The following is an 8,279-nucleotide window of genomic DNA, read 5'->3' as shown; positions in this document are numbered from 1 at the left end:
GAATTTTCTTTTTATACAGATATGAATATAGAATTTCAGAAAAGTGGCTATATAAAGGGCGAGTGGCGGGAAAATATTGTGGGTTTTATTGTAGTGGACAGAGCAGTGACGCAGCGGCAATTGAAGCACTAACTATCTATTTATTTTGTTATTCATACTGTTATCGTTAATATTGTTGTCAAATTGACGACATATGGCGCAGTTGGTCGCTACTTTAATCGCCGGGGCGATGTACAAGGAAGCGGAAGACGAAGCGGACTGTTTGAGGAGGAGCATCCGCCGGAGGAGTGCCGGCATTCGGCGACAGACAGAGAGGAGGCGTGCCATCCTGGCATGTCTCTCTGGAAAAGTTAGTTTGTGTAATCATAACATTTTATTTAGTCCTAATTTAAAAAAATGACGTGACCTTTTTGAAAATTGCTGTTATGTTTAACTACAACACCTATAGGTTTGTTCACATAACTATATAATGCATAGAATTTCAAGTCTAACAGTTTTATTGTATGTGGTCCCTGTCAAATTAACTCAACTACTTTTACTACATTGATTACTATACATGATTAAAAACAGACTTCATAATAATAAATCGATGATTACATACAATATAATAATAAATAACTAATAAATCAAATATTTCCTCTGATATAGGACCAAGGCCCTGTGCATATGTATGCACAGCTGAATGACCAGGTGCCTATCCTGGCCACATTCTTTTCTGGGGCTGAAGTGAAGCCGGCGTTCAGGCTCTCCAGGGACAGCATCACCATGCTGCTCCAGATGTTGCCCCGGGAGAAGAGCCATGGATGGAGCCATGAGCTGGAGGTGCTGGTGACACTCTACTGGCTCGCCTGTGGAGCGTCGTACCGGGTCACCTCCAATGTCTTCTCTGTACCACAAGCCACTGTGTGCAGGATTGTGCACAGGGTTGTGGAGGAAATGATGACCATCCTGCCTAGAGTGATCCACTTCCCCAGGGCTGAGCAGATGGCAGAGGTGGGGGCTGGCTTTGCGCTGCTTGCCGTGCATGAGGCATTTCAGGCTGCTGCTGGTGCCATCGACGGGTGCCATATAAAGATTGTTCCTCCTGCTGAGCCACAAAAAAAAAAGCTATATAAATAGAAAGCTCTTCCCCTCCATTATACTCCAGGGAATGTGTGATGCCAAAGGCTCTTTCCTGGACATTTATGTAGGTCAGCCAGGGTCAGTGCATGATGCACTGGTCCTCCGGAGGTCACCATTGTACCACCAGGCCCTGTATCCACCAGCTGGATACTTTCTACTGGGAGATGGAGGGTACCCATGCCTGCAGCGCCCTGTGGCCATCATGACCCCGTATCGCCAGCCTGTAGCAAGTATGAAAACATACACAGACACGCACACACAGATAATTTGGGGAGTTTCAAATACACTATACATTTTCACATTTTACATTTTAATATTTCTTTCTAACCTTGAATAGCCCAAGTTGAAGCCCGCTTCAACAGGCACCATTCAAGGGCAAGGAACATAATTGAGCGCACCTTTGGGATCCTCAAGACAAGGTGGCGCTCAATCTTCCTGAGGGCCCTTGAGATCCGGCCCGTGTTTGCCCCAAAGGTGGTTGGTGCCTGCTGCATCCTCCACAACATATGTGTTGTAGCTGAGGACATCCTGGAGGAGGAGATGGAGCAAGAGGAGGACGAGATGGTGGAGGTCCCCGGCGGCGAGGCTGACCCAGGAATTGAAGAGGGGGATGAAAGGGGCCTGGCAGGGAGGGAGGTCCGGGGACGTCTGGCTGCCCAGCTCTCTGCTCCTCGGGACCTGCCTGCATGTCTGGGTGAACATGATTACATCTAGAGAGTAAATATTCACTCGCGCTCTCTAGATGTAGTCATGTTCACTTGGGAGTGTGTAAATATGTACATATGGTTAGATGTCAATGTATATATTGTGTAAATCAGATGAATATAGATTGTATAGGTGTAAATATGTTGTACATATGTAGTATGTATTTTTTTTATATTGTATTTTTTTCAGGTTAGCCCAAATTTAAATTCAATGAAATCACTGTAAATAATATTTTTTCTTTTCAATGTAATTGGTTTTGTTTTTTTGGTTCATTCTAATTTAAACACAACTGTAAATAAAAGTATATATGTTGTCTATCCAATGTTCTTTTTTGTATAAATGTAAATAATTACACATATTGAATATGTACAGTATCGCTTAAATATGAATTGTCTCAAACACATTTTAAACAAAATTTAATAAACACAAGAACACAGAACAAAAAATAATTAAATATCACAACACACAACTAAAACTTATTTACAAGCCTCTCAAACAATGAGAGGTACCTCTCGGTCCTGCCAGCTGCTGCCCTCTCCCTCTCCTCCTCCCTAACCAAGGCCTCTCTCTCTCTCTCATCCTCTCTCTCAGCTTGTCTTTTCAAAAAGTCCAACAGTTCATTCTCCCTCTTCCTCTTTCGTCCTGTCCTGCTTTCCTCTCTTTCCTCTCTCACTTCATCTTCCTCTGCAGAGGTAGAGGCCGGGGTGCTGCTGACCACGCCACCTGGCGTGGCACTGGCCACAACCAGGGGCGGGTTGATGGCATGCTGCCCCTGGAGTACAGCGTCCATGAGGCTGTACCACTGCCAGGTGGCAGCGGTCACACTCCCGGCCTCTACCCCTTTCCCAGTTGGTGGGTCTTTTAACTCCTAGAAATAAGTTATTAATCATTACATTGTGACACTGAAAGTCTTTGTTTGGTTTAATTTATGACATGAGAAAAAGTATTTTTTTCAAAAATCTGAAAAATCCAACAGAGCTTTCCATCACCATTTTAAACACAAAGATATAATTGGTACCTTATACTTGTCCTTCAGATTGTTCCTTTTTTTTTTTTGCCTGTTTGGCAGTGATGGGAAGGCCACATATTCTAACAAAGTCCCTTGGAAAATACATAAATACATTAAATTGCATACTCCTCCATAATATGGTTTATGACTGGCAAAGTCGAACCCTTCCCCAGATATACAGGCTATGATGAAAATAATATACTCACTCCCATCCCGTCTTTGCAGAGTTTTTACGCCCTGTGAAAAGGGCCTTGTTCTCCGAGCGCCATTTGATCAGGGCCCGGGTCTCCTCAGCTGTCCCTTGAATGAAATTACGGTCGACAGATTTAATACACAAAACCGTAAATTTTTACACTTCTGATGTGTTTAAGTAGTCAAGCTAATAGGGAACAACAGGGAGTATGAGCGGATAACGTTACGCGTTTTGGTCGGCGACAAGTGCTTCATGTTAAATGAAATATAAAACTTAAATAAAACCCTCGCACCCCACACAGACCAATTTATCCGGTATCAAAAACCCTAAAGTATTTCGTTTCAGACACTTACCCATTAAATGCAAAGTGAACGGTCACGTTTTACCACTACAACGATACAGAACCAGCGGGCGGCTGATTTCAGAGGGTCACGCCGGGACACGGCTGTAATCTGCGGGGTAGCAGTAATGCTAAGCACCCGGGCCAATTTGCTAGCAGCTAGCGGAGTACGATAGCTGTTAGCGGGTGGTTACCACCGAAAACGTCGAAGCAAAAACTACGTGCGGCAGTAATGAATCGACCACAGCACTAATTTGCTGTTATAACAATTACATTCTCGTACAAAAAATTAAAACTTACATTTCGTGACCCTAAATCAAACGTTTAAAACTTGTAACTTACAGTTGTGAGTCCGCTCCTCGGCCATTGCTATCACGAAATGCATTCTGGGATACGTAACTTCCAAAAGTCCACACAAGTCTCCACCGATGCATCCTCGATGAAACGGGTGGGGCGAGAACACATCCGGGGTATTCGACCGTACTTGGCCAGATGCGAACTTTGAATTGGAACAGTACTTGGTCCGGCGCTAATGACGTTTCTCAAGTCCACAAGAACAGAAGTACAGAGAAGAACGCATATTGAGAAACGGCCATGGTCAAGACGATCTGCTGCAGTTCAAACCGAGCATCAGAATGGGGAAGAAAGGTGATTTAAGTGACTTTGAACGTGGCATGGTTGTTGGTGCCAGACGGGCTGGTCTGAGTATTTCAGAAACTGCTGATCTACTGGGATTTTCACGCACAACCATCTCTAGGGTTTACAGAGAATGGTCCGAAAAAGAGAAAATATCCAGTGAGCGGCAGTTCTGTGGGCGCAAATGCCTTGTTGATGCCAGAGGTCAGAGGAGAATGGCCAGACTGGTTCGAGCTGATAGAAAGGCAACAGTAACTCAAATAACCACTCGTTACAACCGAGGTATGCAGAAGAGCATCTCTGAACGCACAACACGTCGAACCTTGAGGCGGATGGGCTACAGCAGCAGAAGACCACACCGGGTGCCACTCCTGTCAGCTAAGAACAGGAAACTGAGGTTACAATTCGCACAGGCTCACCAAAATTGGACAATAGAAGATTGGAAAAACGTTGCCTGGTCTGATGAGTCTCGATTTCTGCTGCGACATTCGGATGGTAGGGTCAGAATTTGGCGTGAACAACATGACAGCATGGATCCATCCTGCCTTGTATCAACGGTTCAGGCTGGTGGTGGTGGTGTAGTGGTGTGGGGGATATTTTCTTGGCACACTTTGGCCCATTAGTACCAATTGAGCATCGTGTCAATGCCACAGCCTGAGTATTGTTGCTGACCATGTCCATCCCTTTATGACCACAGTGTACCCATCTTCTGATGGCTACTTCCAGCAGGATAACGCGCCATGTCATAAAGCGCGAATCATCTCAGACTGGTTTCTTGAACATGACAATGAGTTCACTGTACTCAAATGGCCTCCACAGTCACCAGATCTCAATCCAATAGAGCACCTTTGGGATGTGGTGGAACAGGAGAGTCGCATCATGGATATGCAGCCGACAAATCTGCAGCAACTGCGTGATGCTATCATGTCAATATGGACCAAACTCTCTGAGGAATGTTTCCAGTACCTTGTTGAATCTATGCCACGTAGGATTAAAGCAGTTCTGAAGGCCCGGTACTAGCAAGGTGTACCTAATAAAGTGGCCGGTGAGTGTAAATGCTGCCCTTACTAGTGTTTGTCATATTTTGTTCTTTTGTAATGTTCGTTATTTGCATCTGTGGATTTGTTAGAGAGAAGAAAATCTGTAATTTGATTTTAATAAGCCTTTTATAGTTGTCAAACTAAAAAAAATTTGATATTGTACTTTACTCATATAAATATATTTATTTCAGAAAAAGATTGGCCTGTTTTTTTTATAGGCTATTTTCATTTAAGATATTTTTTTATTTAAATGTGCACCTTACGGAGCTTTGATTTCAAAAAAGGTACTCCTGTTGTTATACAGTATGTTTACATTTTATTGGTATTTGAACAGCTGAGCATTTATTCATGAACCAGGTGAAGAAACCCGTTTATTATTTTTTCATTTGATTTTGCAACTGTTTACTGAAATAGCCGGTTTCAATAAAACTACTTGCTAAAACTTGCTCTCACTTTGCGGAAAAAATATCAGGATATATATTGTATATCGATATTCAGCCTAAATATATCGGGATATGACTTTTGGTCCACATAGCCCAGCCCTAGTGGTCACCATGAGCCTTGTTGAAGAAAATCAAGACTGGCAGGAGTAAACAAGAAAAATAAATAAATAAATAAATAAATTAAAAAATTGGTGTCATATCAGAACTGTAGTTCACTGAACACATTAAGAAAACATGACATCCAGGATGAATGGCAAGTGTAGTCCTCAGGACTAGTAACAGTAGCAGCCCAATAGCAAGTTAACATGCTAAATAGTGTCAGGAGTGCTGTGATGTAAAGCGTAGAGTGCGATGGGCCCGGTCCAGCATAGGTTTGTTATCAAGACCAAGTATGTCTTGTAGGAGCTGGGCAGCAAACTCGGTAGGACGAGGACCTTCTGTGCCCTCAGGCAGGCCAACTAAACGAACATTATTCCATCTTGAAAGACCCTCCAGGTCCTCGCATTTCTTTGACAGGGAGTCAACAGTGGCGGTTGGTCGGATAGCTCCATGTCGTGAGCATTGTCTGAGCGCTCGAGGTCCGTGATCGATTCGCCATATAAAGCAAGTCTGTTCTTAAAGGGCTCCAAAGCCGCCACGATCTCTCTTAACTGCTGCCGAGATGGTGGTATCAAACTTACTGAGGATGTCCGAGCGCATTTCGTCCATCATCTCCCTCATGTTCGGCAACAGGGTGATGTGGCCGGGTGAGCCATCTCTCCACTGGTCACTGCATGGCGCTGTGCCAGCCTGTGCAGGTTAATGTGGGGCAGCGCTGCGGGTGATTAAAACCAGGCGTGTTGGTCGCCGCTCTCCCGATCTGCTTCTGCTGTGCGGTGAGTCTGGCGTGTTGGTCGGCGTGCATGTCCGTGTCTCCCCGTCGTGTTATTAAGGTAGGTACCCTTTATTATCTGCTGTTTCATCGCAAATTTATTTGGCTCTGGGGCTTCATCCTCCCGCTGCAGTGCTGGGAGCGACAGTGAGCCGGCGGGCGCGAGCAGGTTGGGTGCAGTAGAGCTCAGAGGTATGCTGCTCGTATTTGTCTGCTGCTGCAGTTTTTCACTTATTGCCCTAGTTGTGACACATTCTCTTTTGCTGTGCAGCGAGGCTGCCGTAACCAGCGGTCCCCCGTTCTCCTAGTTCTGCATCTATCCATTTGGCGTCCTGGTGCGTTCCAGTCATCGGCCACCATGATAAGGGTTGCTGCTGTCCTGGCTCGGCTCCAGGTGGACTGAGATGTGTCATACTGTCTCAGGTCACTGTATGTGGTTACAGCCTCAGGCCCAGTTTGAAGGCGTCACGCCATTATTGTACCCACACCACGAAATCCAGTCCGAGTCCAGCAGAGTTGGCTCACCTGTCTTCTCTTGATTTAACACATTATTTTCCTTTATTAATTGAAATATCAAAGATTGTTTTGTGGATTTAATTTAGGTTGCACTTAGTTTATTATTTGTTTGCTAATAGTTTAGATTGTCTTTATTGCATTAAGCTGATTTTGGGTTAAAATATTATTTTCTTTCTTTGTTTAATATTTGATCCAAACCTAAGTTGGTTTATATTGTGGTGTTAATTTTCTTAAATTCCTTAGTTATAAACTGAATTTGTTATTTCCTTTTTTTTTGTGATATATAAAATATTTCTATTTTGTTCTGATATTTTCTTTGGGTTTCTTTGGTATTAATTAATTGATTAATTGTGTATTTGGTTTCCTTTTCTTGCTTTTTAAACCGTAGATTCCCCCAGAGGTCCCCACACTGTGCCTTGTGTTAATTTTGTGTTTTTCTTGTTTTACAACAGGTGCTGAGGCCCAAGCGAGTGGCAGTCCTCCCCTGGTGGTGGTGTTTGACACAGTCTTTTGGTTGCAGTGCACTGTTGGTTTATAGTTTGGATTTTGTCCCTTTTTGAGTTCCCTGCCGCCATGGTGAGCCCCAGCTCACCATTGTTTCTTTTGCCAGTGTGGTGGCTCTATCTGCATATTCCCCCTTGGGTCAGCTAAGCCTGCAACCCTCCTTTAGTCATTTTAAGCCATTTTGTTAAAGTATATTTCTTTGAAACCACGTCCTCTGGCCCTCGTGATTGTACAAACCTGTGTTGGCTAGGGCTGCAACGATTAGTCGACGTAATCGATTATGTCAACAATAAAAATTTGTCGACGCAAAACTTTTGCGTTATACCGATGCCTAGAGTCTTATGCCGTTCCTCGGAGAGGTGGCCAAAGTTATGCCGATTGCTGCTCAGCGGCTTATACCGATGCCTAGCCTTATGCCGTTCCTCGGAGAGGTGGCCAAATTTATGTCGATTGCTGCTCAGCGGCTTATACCGATGCCTAGAGCCTTATGCCGTTCCTCGTAGAGGTGGCCAAATTTATGTCGATTGCTGCTCAGTGGCTTATACCGATCCCCAGACTCTTATACCGTTCCTAGGAGTGGTGTGCCGCTGTTATGCCGCTGATATTCCGCCGACACATGACGGTGTGTGCTGCTAGAGAGCGTTATGCTTCTGAGAGACTGCTGGATGGGTACCGTCCCCTGATGGATATGCAAATGTAGTGCCACTGGGCTGGTTTTACGACAAGTGCTGCCATAAATGTATACATTGTTGTAGTCTTTTTTAACAATGCTAACTTAACACATTGCCGTAAATAAAGGAACGTAGGCTATGTGTTTCTTTTGGATGTTATGTTGGTGGGATGTAGGCATATAGACAGTAATTACACGTGGGATTCTTGCAATATGATAGCAAAGTAATA

This window comes from Pagrus pagrus (assembly GCF_965226575.1).
Source record: "Pagrus pagrus genome assembly, contig: HAP1_SCAFFOLD_27, whole genome shotgun sequence".
NCBI classification, from domain to species: Eukaryota; Metazoa; Chordata; class Actinopteri; order Spariformes; family Sparidae; genus Pagrus; species Pagrus pagrus.
Note: the sequence above shows the minus strand (reverse complement) of the source record.